The 16,081-nt window shown below is 43.0% G+C and overlaps 1 protein-coding gene across 2 annotated transcripts in view; it reads right to left on the reverse strand.

Annotated features, from left to right (window-relative positions):
* The window catches only part of AKAP11 (A-kinase anchoring protein 11), a 129,483-nt gene that overhangs the window by 89,986 nt on the left and 23,416 nt on the right, over positions 1 to 16,081 (reverse strand). The gene's annotated exons all lie outside the window — the stretch shown is intronic.

Below are 16,081 nucleotides of genomic sequence, written 5' to 3' on the forward strand. Positions count from 1 at the left end.
GTAAGGGGTTCCTTCTTCACTGAGCACCAGTGTAAGCAGGCCTGTCTCCTACTGACTACCAGCGTAAGAGGCCATTCTCCATCTGATCAACAAACTAAGAGGCCTGTCTTCTCTGGCCCCCAATGTAAGCAGGCCCTTCTCACACTGACAACCAATGTAAGGGGCCCTTCTTCTGACTACCAATTTAAAGGGGGCCTTTCGCCCACTAATTACCATTATAAATGAACACTACAATGTTCATGTTCTGCATTTCTTTTCTGCCCATTATTATTATTGTTTTCCATTTAACAATTATTGATCATAAATATAATTATGTTTAGATGAGAGAGAGTGCTAAAAAAATCTACTGCAGTCATTTCAAAGGTTCCTCCTTGGTCAAAAGGATGAGAAAGGCTGATCTAGAGATTTTGGTGGAACAGTAAACTAACCTGGACAATAACACACATAATCATCCTGGAGAAAAATGTTGCAGGTATGGAAATACACAATAACTTCAATAGAAAGAAAAAATATATATACGTAACTATAAACCTTTATATATCTTGCTTACCACTTTTACATGCCTATTTTAATAAAAATCTGCTTTATGTATACCTGTGGCTTCCCACTTCATTCTTGCTTTCAAATGTGCTTTATATATCAGGAAGTCAGAATAAACATGGCATCCTAGATATCACTCTTACATATAGTACATCCAAACAAGTTTGTCCTTTAAAACAGCCTTTATATCTGAGACTGTCCAATAGTTAATAGGTAAAATTGTACTGTATGGTTTCTATAAATAAGTGAATTTATAAGCTGTTTGGCTATGGCGGTCTATGAGGGCCCTACGATCAAATAAGGCTGCAAAGCATTTCCGATATGGCAGTTATTCTACATGCTCAGCAAGACCTTTACTCATCTTTGATCGGTGGAAAGGAAATGTTTACAAGAGTACAGGAAACTACTAAACCCACTTCACTTTTGTGAGTACATGACAAGCATTCACATCTTTTATTTCCTTCTGTAAATCAATCCACTTAAAGACTTAGAAAGATAGGACAGTGATAACTTGCACATTTCTCAGCATTGCTAAGGCGGCTTTACAGTCTCCAAACAATCAATTTAACATTGAAGCATTTCAATCTTTGACCTTTAACTTTATACTTTTTTTTTTTTATATACAAAAAGAACATTTCAGAAGGCTAAAATAGCTAATCCTACCCCAAATAGTGTGACTAACCACAGATACATTTGTAAGAACAAATTAACAATTGTCACCAGTTAGAAGGGCAGAGTTTAACCACTTCAGCCCCGGAAGGTTTTACCCCCTTCCTGGCCAGGCCATTTTTTGTGATATGGCACTGCATTGCGTTAACTGACAATTGCTCAGTCGCGCGACGCTGTACCCAAAATAAATAAGTTTTGATGGCGGAAAATTTGAGAACCTGCTAGCAAACATTTGTTGGTGGAAAGTCCGACAGCAAATGTTCGATGGAGCATACACAGGGTCGGACTTTCCGACAACAAGCTCACATCCAACATTTCCCGTCGGAAAATACACCCGGGATTGCCGCGATTCTGCCCACGATTCCAAATTGCAGCAAAACTCAGAATGCTTTTGCAATGCCATTACTTCTTAATGGCACCCCAATCGTGATGCGATTTTACCTCGATAAAGTGTGCTGCAATAACAGCAAAATCGCAACGCACAAAGCTTGTCGCTCAAAAAGGAGCAGGAGCTGCGTTTGGGCAACAGCGCTGTGCATTGCAATTTGCCACAAATTTATTGCACGGCATAAATCACACTGCAAATTAAGGTGCCATTAATAAGTAATGGCATCTAAAAAGAATCCTGCGTTTTGCCACGATTTGGAATCAAAGGCAGAATCGCAGCAATTCCGCTCGTGATTAAAATCGCCTAGGTGTGAATGGAGCCGAGCCATCATCATACCAAGTAATTGTAAACTCCTATTTTTTTAATTAAAATAACGCAGTTTATACCTACCTGCTGCTTAGTTCCTCTTCTGGGGGGCACTGCCAATGCTCTCCACTTCTGGTGTGGAGCCGCTTGCTATGGGGACACACATATGGGCTCACTCCCGAGCCAATCTGCGTGCATTCACAGACAACACAATGCGGCTCTGTCCCACCCCCTGCTCTCGCCTCACGGGATTTGACTGACAGTGGAAGGAGCCAAAGGCTGTGACAGCAGGAAGAGAGGACAGAAGACCTGCAGCCAAGCACAGTGATGGATCAATACAGAACTCAGGTACGTGTTGGGGGGAAATCTAGGATTGGAAGGGTTTTTTTTTTACCTCAATGCAGAGCATGCATTAACCACTTCAGTCCCGGAAGAATTTACCCCCTTCCTGACCAGAGCACTTTTTGCGATTCGGCACTGCATCGCTTTAACTGACAATTGCGCGGTCGTGCGACGTGGCTTCCAAACAAAATTGACGTCCTTTTATCCCACAAATAGAGCTTTCTTTTAGTGGTATTTGATCACCCCTGCGGTTTTTATTTTTTGCGCTATAAACAAAAATAGAGCAACAATTTTGAAAAAAAAAAAAAAAACGCATTATTTTTTACTTTTTGCTTTAATAAATATCCCCCAAAAATATATAAAAAAAAACATTTTTTTTCCTCAGTTTAGGCCGATACGTATTCTTCTACTTATTTTTGGTAAAAAAAAAAAAAAAAAAAATCGCAATAAGCGATTATGGATCAGTTTGCGCAAAAGTTATAGCGTTTACAAAATAGGGGATAGTTTTATGGCATTTTTATTAATAATTTTTTTTTTTTTTTTTAAATGGCAGCGATCAGCGATTTTTATCATGACTGCGACATTATGGCGGACACATCGGACATTTTTGACACATTTTTGGGACCATTGTCATTTATACAGCGATCAGTGCTAATAAAAAATGCACTGATTACTGTGTAAAGGACACTGGCAGTGAAGGGGTTAACCACTAGGGGGCGGGGAGGGGTTAAGTATGTCCTAAGGAATGTTTCTAACTGTCAGGGGGATGGGCTGTGTGTGTGACGTCACTGTTCTCTGCTCCGATGACAGGGAGCAGAGAACAATGACACTGTCACTAGGCAGAACGGGGAGATGCTTGTTTACGTTAGCATCTCCTGTTCTTCCTCCCCGTGAGGCGATCGCGGGTATCCCTGCGGCGATCGAGTCCGCGGGACCTGGGACCCGACTCACGGAGCGCGCGGGACCGCCTCTTAAAGGGGAAAGTACAGGTACGTGGTTTTGCGTGTACGTGCCCTTCTGCCGCAGTATATCTGCGTGAGGCGGTCGGCAAGCGGTTAAAAACCTTTAGGGCTAGTTTACGCAGGCTTCAAAACTAGGCTTCAGAGAGGCTTTGTAAAAGCTCTCTAAATGCCAGTCAAAGCTGTCACTAAATAAAATGGTTAGCTTACAGTCCTGTCACCTTATGTTTCAGCCTCACTTCAAAAATTATACCCCATGTCACTTTAGTGGTGCATCAAAGTGTCTTCAAAGCCTCCATAGAGTTCTCTGACAAAGCTCGCTTCAAGCACCTGCGGCTTTTGAGAGGCTTTAATGCAGCTTTATTTTAACTTTGTTTTGGAGAAAATGCAGGTATGAGATATCCACACACACACACAGGTCATCTGTCAAGCTTAGAGGTCGACCGATATGGGTTTTTCTCTGGCCGATGCCGATGCCGATATTTAGAAATCGCGGTGGCCGATGGCCGATATGTGATGCCGATTTTTTTGGGCCGATATATTTGGCCGATTTTTTTTTTTTCTTTTTTCCCTTCATCTCATAAAATCTAACAGTTAGATTTTTACACTGGGGAGTTTTTCAGGCGCTTTTGGGCTAAAAATAGCGCCTGTAAAGTGCCTGTAAAATGGCTCCCCTGCAGTCTCAGTGTGATATCCCGAGTGCTTTCACACTGAGGCGATGCGCTGGCAGGATGTAAAAAAAGTCCTGCAAACGGCATCTTTGGAGCGGTGCAATACCGCTCCTCCACCACTCCTGCCCATTGAAATGAATGTGCACCGCTGCCGAAGCGCCTGCAAAGCGTTTTGGCAGCGGCGCTTCAGGGGCGCATTTAACCCCTTCCTCGGCCGCTAGCTGGGTTATAAGCGCCCCGCTAGCAGCCGAATAGCGCCTCTAAAATGACGGTAAAGCGCCGCTAAAACTAGCAGCGTTTTACCATCAATGCATGCCTGCTCCAGTGTGAAAGCAACCTTAAGTAATACAGAAATTTTTTTTCATTTAAACATTAAACAAAACAAACCTCCAATCAGTTCACTTGTATGTATAATTTAGAAAACGAAAAAAAAAAAAAAAAAACTACTATCTTAAATATTAAATACACAAAAACAGGTAATCAAAACTTTTGGACGAAAAAAAATGGGCTAATTTTACTGCTTAGGTTTTTTTTTTTAATTCATTACTGGATTTTTTTTTTTTTAAATTGCGTTTGAAAGACCGCTGCGCAAATACAGTGTGACATAAAATATTGCAACAATCACCATTTTATTCCCTAGGGTCTCTGCTAAAAAAATATATATAATGTTTGGGGGTTCTAAGTGATTTTCTAGCAGAAAATACAGGATTTTTACTTGTAAGCAACAAGTGTCAGAAAAGATTTAGTCTTTAAATGGTTAAACTGAAAACTTCTCCACGGAGTTCAGTCTATTGATAAAAAGAACCTGAAAGATACAATGTATCTTCTTATCAGACTTGGCAGGCTGCCCAGAGGAGGAGAGAAGAAAACTTCACAGATAACTTAAGGCAACTTGCATTAACTTCTATTACAGAAGTCATTTGCAAGTCACGGCTGAAGTTACAATCGGCCTTTTTTATCAGCACAATCGGCCGATGCCGATTAAGTAAATAACGCCAAATATCGGCCGATATATCGGCCGGCCGATATATCGGTCGACCTCTAGTCAAGCTTAAACAAAGCTTCAAAAGAACATCACAGAAGCATAACCAACACTTCACCAAGGCTTCATTGTAGTACCACCGAAGCATCAAAACGCATGATAAAAAGCATGTTGAAGTGGTAGGTGCTTTAAAGCAGGGGTCCACCTATCGTTTTTTTTTTTTTTTTTTTTGAGTTCATTCAAAAACTTTTCTTCTCAGCATTACATACTCACATATTGTGTGTAACATGTCCGCCTGTGTGAGATTTCGTCGGAAAGAATAACTTATATTATTCACTGCAGGCGGTTTCCATCTTCATTGTGGGCATTTGAAGCCCACAAGCATTTATTTCCTGGATGTGGTGAATGCTGTGCTCCCAGCATTCACCGCTCGTTCCCGCACATGCTCAGTGGCATCCTGGGAAGCCTGAGACTAGCTCCCAGGAGTCTGGGAGAGGCTAGAAACACGCCTACTCCCACGGGAGGAGAACCAGGAAGTGCAAAGAAGAATAGAAAAATAAAAGGTAATTACGGCAATTTAAATTTTTTTAAACGGCATGTCAGCATCTAGGCAAGGAAGAGAATACATACAGATATTGTTCAAAATTTGGGTGGAACCCCGCTTTAATGTGTGTTAAAGCCAAAGCAAGTGTAAATGAGTCCTATTATGAGTTTAGAACCACTTTAAATCTGACTAGTGGTCATGAGGCACTACAGATATTTAGGATTTCAGAAACTGATAAGCAAGGCCTTTTAGTCTACTATGCTTTGTTATATCACTGATAAAATACAAGGTGCTGTTGTGGTGCAGTCATAGGTGTCGAGGGCTGTGGGCACAGGTCAATTTTCAAATTATGGCACATTTCAGAACTGTTCAATGACTAACCAGTGAATGGACTGCCTCCAACATTTCAGGCTGAAAGCCATCTGCTCAGATATTGAATAGGAATGAAAGAATCACACAATGGCTGGACTGGCACAAGAGTGACTTTATTATAGTCTCCTACACAATATGAGACGAAGTGTCAGCAACAGTTACATTTGGCCATTGCAGATGACCATAAATCATGCAATTCTGGGCATCTGTAACCAAGAATGAGAAGCATATATCCAGACCAATGTAGATGGCATTGCTAGGACATTTGACATTCTAGGACATTTAGGCCTGTGTCTATAGAATTTTTAGGTCAGTGTGCCTGTAGGAGTATTTTGTCTTAGTATTGGTTTACAACCCCAGACACAGCCAGTCTGTATCCAGAGGCAAACAGCTTTATGCAAGCAGTGGTGTAAGCCCGCATACAGCCATTTATTACTATGGGAGGCTTTACACAGCAAGTGCTTCAATTTACATTGTATCCGGGCAAAACATGTTAAGAATAGAGTATAGACCCACAGACATGGATTTGTCCACATACATCTTTATCTGAAAAAGGAAATTTAAACAGACTGGACCCCCAATGATCTCAAAAAACATCAGAAGGGAAAAACAAGTGCAAGGCTGCATCTCCAAGCTTTGGCTATATGAAAATAAATAAAAAATATCTTACAAACCAATATAAAATCATAAACCAATATAAGTGAAGGTTACCAGTGATTATCAATATACCAAGAATGTACAGATCAAGAGCTATGGAGCACACATAGTTAAAAGCTAAGTTCACCTTTGGGAACAGGTTACATGTTCCACCTGTTTTTAGGGTGGAACATGTACCCAATGCTGCAGCATTCTGTGAATGAATGAACTACAAGTACCAACCTCCTTTGCAGATGCTGGCTTGTAGTTCTCAATGAACTACCACGATGCTGTGGAGCACATTGATTCTTCCTGTCAGTGTATCTGCTTGCCCGCAAGGGATGTATGGGCACACAGATCCACCAACAGGTCTGCAGGAGACCTACATGGCACCAGCGAACTTATCCTTTAAGCCATGGGTGCTCAACCTGTGGTTCTCTAGCTTTTTACGGAACTAAAAGTCCCATAATGCCTCTGCTTTTGGGAGTCATGCTTGTAACAGTCAGCCATGCAATGCTTCATGGGAGTTGTAGTTCTGCAACAGCTGGAGGGCCACAGATTGAGCACCCATGCTTTTTAAGCCAGTGTTTCAACTGTTTTTCAGTCAAGCCACCCTTTAAAAATTATGGACAATCTCAAGGCACACCATTCTAAAATGTAAAAGCTACAGTATTCTAATAGTTTTACATAATGCAGCAACATCCACAAGTCCAAGTAGGACACCCAATGTTAGAGGAGATCTATTCTTCCAAAGCAAATATACATTTGCAAACTGGTACTGACTAGTATTACAATTTCTCTCTCTTCTCCTGCAGTTTCTCTTCATCACTCAGCTAATGTGACTCCCACCGCTAATGGAGAGGGGCAAGGGAGCATCAAACATGCTATCCAAGCAACTGAAATCCTCCTTATCAACTAATGATGCCATCAGCTAGAAGGTTGTAATGGTGTACAATGAAAACCTGTGATTTAGTGTAACTAAAAAGGCAGCCTTCATCAACACACAGGCTTATATACAATTTTTGGGCAATTTTGCCACGGCACCCTTGAAGAAACCTCTGGGCACCCTGGTTGAAAATGGCTGCTTTAAGCCCAGAAGACTGGACATCCTGGTATTGTATGAGACCCTGCAGAGGTATCTGAAGCAGCCTTATTCATATAGTAAGTGTATGTGTACTAACAAATAAATTAATTATCGAATTACATTTTTTACTCATAATCCAGACAACAGTTAAAGGCCATATAACAGATATACTAACTACAGGAGCGTATGACAAAACACTAGTGAGTTGTTAACAAGCCCCCAATGGCCTTTCTAAATAAAGCTAGAACAATGTAAGCTAGTTAAAGCTGAACTTTATTCTCACAAACAACATGATCTATTTTTAATCCTAGCTTCAGTAAACAAATAGGAAGGCATGTCATATTTACTGGTTTCCAACTTTTTTTTTTTTTTTTTTTTTTTTTTTAACATTTCTTCAGTTGCTTTCTGGTTTCTGATCAAAATCATGTTATACATCCCAGGAGTCTCCATGGGCATTTTTTTATCATTTGGAAGAGCTTTCTCAGCTAAGCACATCCTCATGCATGCCTGAGCTAGGGGCAGATGGATTCCAGGAAGTAAATGCTACATGGATCATATGCCCTTACTCAAGGTAGCCCTGGCTAGAAATGCAAGGCCGGTATATTGCCAAGTGATTTCTCAAAAAAAAAAAAAAAAAAGCATGGAGATATGAAGGGGCAAGTTTACTTTGAATATTAGAAATTAAACAGCATTTTTGATTTGTGTTGCTCATACAGTAAAGTTCTGTGAATGGTTTTTAGTTGGTAATCAATCTTACATAGCATACCCTACTACTTCATTTTGGGAATATGTTAGTTGTGTACAAAAAAAAAAAAAAATCTTTTATGAAATTGATACATAGGTTTTTTTTTTGTTGTTGTTGACTACTCAAGCAGTCTGTTATTCAAATGCCTGATTCATAGGGTGCTGAGGCCTGTATTTTTCACCTACATTACTTGTGTTTTCATTTTACTCAGCTGCATTTTTTTGCGACTTATTGTCGCATGACGCTTTTTCCACTTTTTTATGTTGTGAGTTACACATTATGTTATAGATACACGTTCTTGTTCTTACGTTTTCTAACATGAGAGACTAACTTTTTGATACATTTCAGACCAGATAGCCTCTTTGTCTACCCGTTTTTGTCCACTTATTCTTAGCGCTACACTTTTTACTTACAAAAAAATAACAAATGTTTCGCTGCTGGGAAACACAATCAAGAACTGAGGTGCAATGGGAAGGGAGGGGTCTTTAAACCTCGTGTGTTGATTGTGTTTCCTGTCAGGTGGACCAGTCATCTCTCAGGTTGTGCCTTCCTGGAAGATGACTAAAGAAAAAACCATAGTTAGACTTACCGGTAACGGTATTTCTACGAGTCTTTCAGGACAGCACCTGGAGAGAGCGCAGCTCCACCCACTTTTCCAAGGAAACACTGCAGTCATTTTTTTCTTTAAAGACCGGACACTTCCACCATGGCCTCAGTTGTTCACAGAGTACCTCCAGCCATGCTGAAATTAGATAAGCAGAACATAGCAATAACACCACATGTTATAAAACAATTAGGGCGGGTCATCGGTGCTGTCCTGAAAGACTCGTAGAAATACCGTTACGTCTAACTAGGGTTTTTCTCCCCTCGTCTTTCAGGACAGCACCTGAAGATAATAAAAAGAGTACTTACTCTAGGGTGGGACCACCGCCTGCAGGACCTTCCTGCCAAACGATTGTTCCGCTGCTGATAGCAAGTCCAACCTGTAGTGGCGGGTGAAGGTGGAGAAGCTTGTCCACGTGGCCGCTTTACAGATCTGACCTGGAGAAGCCCCTGCTCTTTCCGCCCAGGACATTGCTACTGCCCTTGTTGAATGGGCCATTACCCCTGTGGGAGGATCAGCCCCTGAAGCTTTATAGGCTTCACTGATCGCCATTCTTAGCCATCTGCCTATAGTGCTTTTGGAAGCACAATGACCCTTACGCGATCCAGAAAAAAGAATAAAGAGAGAATTTGACTTCCTAAATTCTCTCGTGATCTCTAAATAATGAAGTAAACATCTTCTCACATCCAGAGTATGAAAAGCCTCCTCCTTAGAGTTGGATGGTGTAGGGCAAAAAGTAGGTAAAACTATCTCCTGTGCCCTATGAAAAAAGGTTGCGACTTTTGGCAAAAAACCCGGGTCAGTTTTCAGCACTACCCGGTCTGGAAATATAAAGCAAAACGGTTCTATTATAGATAGAGCCTGCAACTCACTTACTCTTCTGGCTGAGGTATCTGCTACCAAAAGAACTAACTTGAGCGTCCATAATTTTAAAGTCGCTTCCTCTGGGGGCTCAAAAGGTGTTTTAATCAACCCTTGTAACACCAGTGATAAATCCCATTTAGGAAAAAGGTACCGGCCTAAGCCTGGCCAATGCCTTGAAGAATCTAACTATAAATGGTTCGAGATAACTTTCTCTCAAGAAACACCGACAAGGCAGCCACCTGAACTTTCAGGGTACTGGCTGCCAGCCCCATCTCCATACCCTCATTGAGAAACTCTAATATTGAGGGCAATTCCTGTGGTGAACATTTTTTTAGTCATGCACCAGGAATTAAACCGCTTCCATGTCTTAAAATAAATACCCCTGGTAACCTTTTTTTCGGCTACTTAACAGGGTTGACACCAGCTTATCTGAGAAGCCCTTTCTTCTTAGAAGCTGCTCTTCAGTAACCACCCCATCAGCTTGAGCTGGTCGATATTTGGATGCTGAAGGGGTCCCTGGGTTAATAGATCTTTTCGAAGTGGAAGAAACCAATGTGGTTCCACTGCCATCCTCTGTATGGTTGCAAACCAGGGCCTCTTGGGCCAAAAAGGAGCCACTAGGATCATACTTGTGGTCTCTCGTTGTAGTTTCTTTAAAACCAAAGGGATCATTTGAAAGGGGGGAAAGGCGTAGCACAAGTGGAAGTTCCATGGTTGTGCCAGCGCATCCAATCCTTTCGCCTGATCTTGCCTATTTAGTGAGTAATAGGCCTTCACCTTTGAATTCTTGTGGGATGCGAACAGGTCTATCTGAGGAGCTCCCCATTTCTCTGTTAATTCTTGGAATACCTCCTTGTTTAGACTCCACTCTGCCTCTAATATCCTTTCTCTGCTTAGAAAGTCGGCTACTAGATTCAGCTCTCCTTTTAAGTGTACAGCTGTTAGGGACTTTAAGTTGTTTTCTGCCCAAGATAGCATCTGAACGGACAAGGCTAGCACGACCTTGCTTCTCGTTCCACCCTGTCTTGTAACATATGCCACTGCTGTGGCATTGTCTAATAGTACTTGAACATGGTGACCCTGGACTATTTTCTCGAAAGCCCATAGTCCTAAGAGAATAGCCCTTAGCTCCAACTGGAGGATCTCCTGGCCTCCCTGTTCGTCCAATTCCCCTGAGCCATCTGTCCCTCCAGGTGGGCGCCCCAACCCCAGGAACTCGCATCCGTTGTTAATCTCCTCTCCTGGGGAAAACACCAAAGCAGGCCCCTGTCCAGATTGGAGTGACTCCTCCACCACCAGAGCTTCCTCTGAACTCGAGGGGATATTATTATCATCTTTTCTAGGGACTCTCCATAGGACCAATTTTTCAAAATTGTCTGTTGAAGATCCCTTGCATGTAAACGTGCCCACTGTACTGCTGGTATTGCTGCAGTAAGGAGCCCCAAGACGGACATCGTTGCCCTGATAGAAAATGGCAGGTTTGTCTGGGTCTTTTTTACAGCATTCTGAAGTTTTACTATCTTTTCCTCGGGGAGGAAGATTCTCTCCTGTATGGAATCGATAGTGTAACCTAGAAACGTTATTGCCTGTGATGGAATCATGTTCTATTTTTCCTTGTTTATTAACCAACCCAGGCTCTCCAGATGACTCTTTGTCCTTTGCAGATCCTTCTCTAACATGTGCCTTGTTTTGGCAAATAATAGAAGATCGTCTAAATATGGGACAATCGAGATTCCCTCTATTCTGAGAGGGGCTAAGGCCTCTGCCAGAATCTTCGTGAATATCCTAGGAGAGGATGACAATCCGAAAGGGAGAGCTCTGAATTGAAGATGTATGATAGACCTTTCCATCCTGATTGCAAATCTGAGGTGCTTTTGTGATGCTGGGGCTATAGGCACATGGAGATATGCATCTCTTAGGTATATGGATACCATAAAACAGTTCGGGGTCAGGAGACCCTTTACCGAAAAGATCGTATCCATTTTGAACTTCTTGTACCTGACCGCTCTGTTGAGAATCTTCAGGTTCAGGATTAGTCTGAACTTGCCTGAAGGCTTCTTTACCAGAAAGATGTGCGAATAGCACCCCTGTTCCACTTCTTTGGGGGGGGAACATTTATTATCACCCTTTGCTGAACTAATTCCTGTAGAATCGCAGACATTGCTGTAAGCTTTTCTGGGTCTCTGGGAGCCTGAGTTATATAAAACCGAACCGGAGGGGGTTGGGCGAACTCTAGACCGTAACCCTCTATTATCGTCTTGAGGATAAACGGACTGTCTGTTATCCTCTGCCTCTGTGGAAACAAGGTTTGTAACCTTGCTCCCACAGTCGGAGGACAGTCACTGGCTTTTTGTATTTGGGGTAGGGGGGCGAAAGAGTACCCCTGACTTGCCCCTACCTCCAAGGTCTTTTATATCCTGTCTCCTTTGAGGCTGAGGTTTTCCGAAAATTCTTGTTGCCCTGAGGAACCACCTTTTTCTTAATGGGGAAGGCCTTCTTCTTGTCCGCCGTTCTTTCAAGAATGGCTTCAAGACCTGGACCAAAAACCAAATCCCCTTCAAATGGTAGACCACATAACTTGGTTTTTGAAGCAGTATCTCCGGTCCAAGTTTTGACCCAAAGAGCTCTACGAGCTGAGTTAATTAAGGCAGAGGAGCTGGCTGACATCCTAATTGATTCAGCTGAAGCATCTGCTATATCCTACAGCCTTCTGTAGCACCGGTAGTGTCTCCAAAAGATCTTTACGAGGGGTACCTGCCTCGATATGAGCTTTTAGTTGGTCCAGCCAATACGTTTCTGGCCACCACTTTTGCGGCCATAGCTGGCTTTAAATTTGCTAGGGTGGAATCCCAAGCTTTTCTTAGCAAGGAGTCAGCCCTTTTATCCATGGGATCCTTAAGGATACCCATATCCTCAAAATGCAAGGTCGGTGTTTCTCGACACCTGCATCCAGTCTTGGTTTTTTGTTCCAGACTTGGGTGCTATCCTCTTCAAAGGGAAACCTGCGTTTGAGGGACTTAGAAAAGAAAGGGGCCCTCTCTGGGTCCTTCCATTCTCTCTTTATTGTTTCTGACAGAAACTTATGCACCGGAAACACCCTGTGCTTCACTTCACCCATGCCCTGAAACATTTTGTCATGCAGCGACAACAGGGTTTTATCTTCTGTAATGTTTAGAGTAGTGTGGATGGTTTTTAATAGATCATCCACCTCCTCTAGAGATAGTTTATAGCGGGAAGTAGAGGAGGAAGATTCTTTCTCTTCCTCTGCTTCTTCCTCAGATTCTGTAGCCACACTACGCTCCTCCTCTTCAGAGTCACTGCCCTCTCTGTATGCAGAGACAGAAGACTGGGAACGAGGTACTGAGCTGCTACCTGCAGCTGGACGCTTGTCCAGATAGGATTTAAATGACTCAAAGGTATCAGCCAAATCTTTTCTGAAAGCTCAGAAAATCTTGCTGAGCCACAGGTGCAGTAGGAGTGGTCTCCTCTTTCACCAAGTCTGAAATGCAACTCTTGCATAATACTTTAGCCCAAGACTCCTTAAGCACATTTTTACAAGATGGGCATTTCTTTTTAACAGCCACAGAGGAATGCTTGGTCTTTTCTTTTGCCTTCTGAAATACATAAGCAAACCAACCGTATTAACTATAAACAAAAACAGTATGCTGAACAAATGGAGGTGCCAACGCTTTAACCCCTCTATTTAAAATCAGCCAGCAAATCCCCCCACAGATCTGCTTCACAACTATTAACACACTTACTTCCTGACTCAAAACACAGGAAGAGTGTTTCAGCCTCTTTAAACAATTCAACAAAGAGGGAACTAAAACATGCCTCTACAGTAAGTTACAGAGACCGCTGTCCCCGCTTACCTGGGCCTGGCTGACATGTGTGGCTCCTGCTCCTGCCACCGCTGATTGTTCCTCCTCCATGCTGTCAGGATTTACAATGGCGCTCAGTGCCTGCATTTAAAACTTTCCGGTCCACTCGCACGCTGCGAGAGCCGGAAATGATGTCAGCCGTACAAGGCCGCCCTCTCCTCCTGCGTTCCAGCGGCCGGAACCGGAAGCCGCGTCGCACCGCTAGAGGTCCCACCCCCGGCCGTAGTGAAGCGCTCACCACCGGAACCCGGAAGGCTAAGGCTTTGGGGATAAAGAAGGAGATGCCGCTCCTCCACAGCCTAGCCGCCGGTCTAAAGGAGCGGGGACCCCCAGCAGCCTGACCCTCGCCGGGTATGAAGAGGGGAGGACACCGAAGCAACCCCCACACATAAGGGAGGAAGCTGGGCTGGCCTTGCAGAATAAACAAACACATACCGGTATGCCCCCTACTCTCTCCACCTGGAGAAAGCGCAGCACACCCCTGGCTCCCTGCAGCGCTTCCACCATGGCGGAGGAAACACTACAACTGAGGCCATGGTGGAAGTGTCCGGTCTTTAAAGAAAAAACTGACTGCAGTGTTTCCTGGGAAAAGTGGGTGGAGCTGCGCTCTATCCAGATGCTGTCCTGAAAGACGAGGGGAGAAAATACGCTTTTTTTTTTTAAATTAAAAATAGGATTTTTTCATCATACTTACCTGTAAAATCCTTTTGAGTACATCATGGGACACAGAGTTAGGCTAATATTCATTAACTGCTGGGTTATACTTCATCTCCAGGTGAACACTGGTAGACCAAAGGTCTTTAGACAGGAAGTGATCCCCTATATAACCCCTCCAATACAGGAATTACTTCAGTTTTGTAGCAAGCGCTGAATCCTCAAAAAGAGGGGAGGGATCTCTGTGTCCCATGATGTACTCAAAGACAAGAATTTTACAGGTAAGTATGACGAAAAAAAATCCTATTTTCTTTTTCATACAACATGGGACACAGAGTCAGGCTAATATTCAATACCTGCTGGGATGTCCCAGAGCAATAGCCTTGAGGGGAGGGAGACATCCTGCCAAACAATAGCCATAACTTATACGGCAGCTCGAAGTACACTGCGGCTGAAAGCTGCTCAAACATCCACTTGATAAAGTTTTGTGAATGTATGCACTGAAGACCAGGTAGCAGCCTTACAAATCTGAGCCACAGATACATGATGGTAAAAAGCCCAGGAGGTTCCTACACCCCTGGTAGAATGAGCTCTCATCCTAAAGGGAGGAGCTTTACATTTCAGACCATAGGCCTGAATGACCAATTGACGGACCCAACTGGCAATGGAAGCTGCCTGCCCCTTCTTGGTAAAAAAAAAAAAAAAAAAAAAAAAAAAAAGAAAGTCTCATCCTAGGATCTCTGCGGATCTAGACAAACCTTGACTGCCCGGACAACGTTCAAAGAATGCAGTGGTCTCTCTTCCGCCGAACGAGGCTGAGAGAAAAAAAGGCGGCAAAATAATGTCCCGATTTAAATAAAAGGCTGACACCACTTTTGGCAAAAAGGATGGAACAGGTCGTAACACGACCCTGTTGTGGTGAAGGATCAAGTGTGGTTCCCTGCACCAAAGGGCCACCAACTCCGACACCCTTTTAGCCAAGGTGATGGCCATCAGGAAGGCTAGCTTGCGTGACAGTAAATCTAATGGAATTTCCCTGATAGGCTCAAATGGTTGTTTCTTTAACACAGACAGCACCAGCTTAAAGTCCCAAGTACACATAGGTGAACTAATGGGGGAGGGGGAGCAAACAAGTTGCCCCCTGCAAAAAGGTTTGCATCCGTGAATGGGAGGCTAAAGGTCTTTGGAAGAATACTGATAGGGCCGAAACTTGACCTCTGATTGTACTCAAAGCCAGTTTGATTTCTACAGCTGACTGTACAAAAAAAGAGAATTCTCCCAATCACGTATTTCCAAGGATGCCATTTTTTTTGGCTTCATACCAAGCAATATAAGTCTTCCAGACCTTATGATAGATCTTCCTAGTGACAGCTTTTCTAGCATTCACTAAGGTAGACACCACTGGTCCCAAGACGCCACGGTCCTTTAAACACCCTGGCTTCAATAGCCATGCCTTCAAATTTACAGACTGTAAATTGGGGAATATAGGACCTTGAGACAGTAGATTGGGGCGACATGGAAGCGTCCATGGCCCGTCTATTGTCAGTCTGACAATCTCCAGGAATCAGGGCCTTCTGGGCCAGGCTGGTGCCACCAAAATGACTGGAACTCCCTCTCTCCAAATCCTGCGCAACAAATGTGGAAGGAGAGGGATCAGATGGAAAGCATAAACCAGGGAGTACTGGCTATGGAAATTTGACTTCAAAATTAACACTGGTCTGTAGTGCATGTTCATACCTCAATACCATAAATGACAACATATTAGATGTTTAAAATCAGTTTTAGTTGACTAAAATGCACTGGAGATTTAGTTGACTAAATACGACTAAAACAATTGCAG

The sequence above is a fragment of the Aquarana catesbeiana genome, linkage group LG02, assembly GCF_042186555.1.
Source record: "Aquarana catesbeiana isolate 2022-GZ linkage group LG02, ASM4218655v1, whole genome shotgun sequence".
In the NCBI taxonomy this organism is placed as follows: domain Eukaryota; kingdom Metazoa; phylum Chordata; class Amphibia; order Anura; family Ranidae; genus Aquarana; species Aquarana catesbeiana.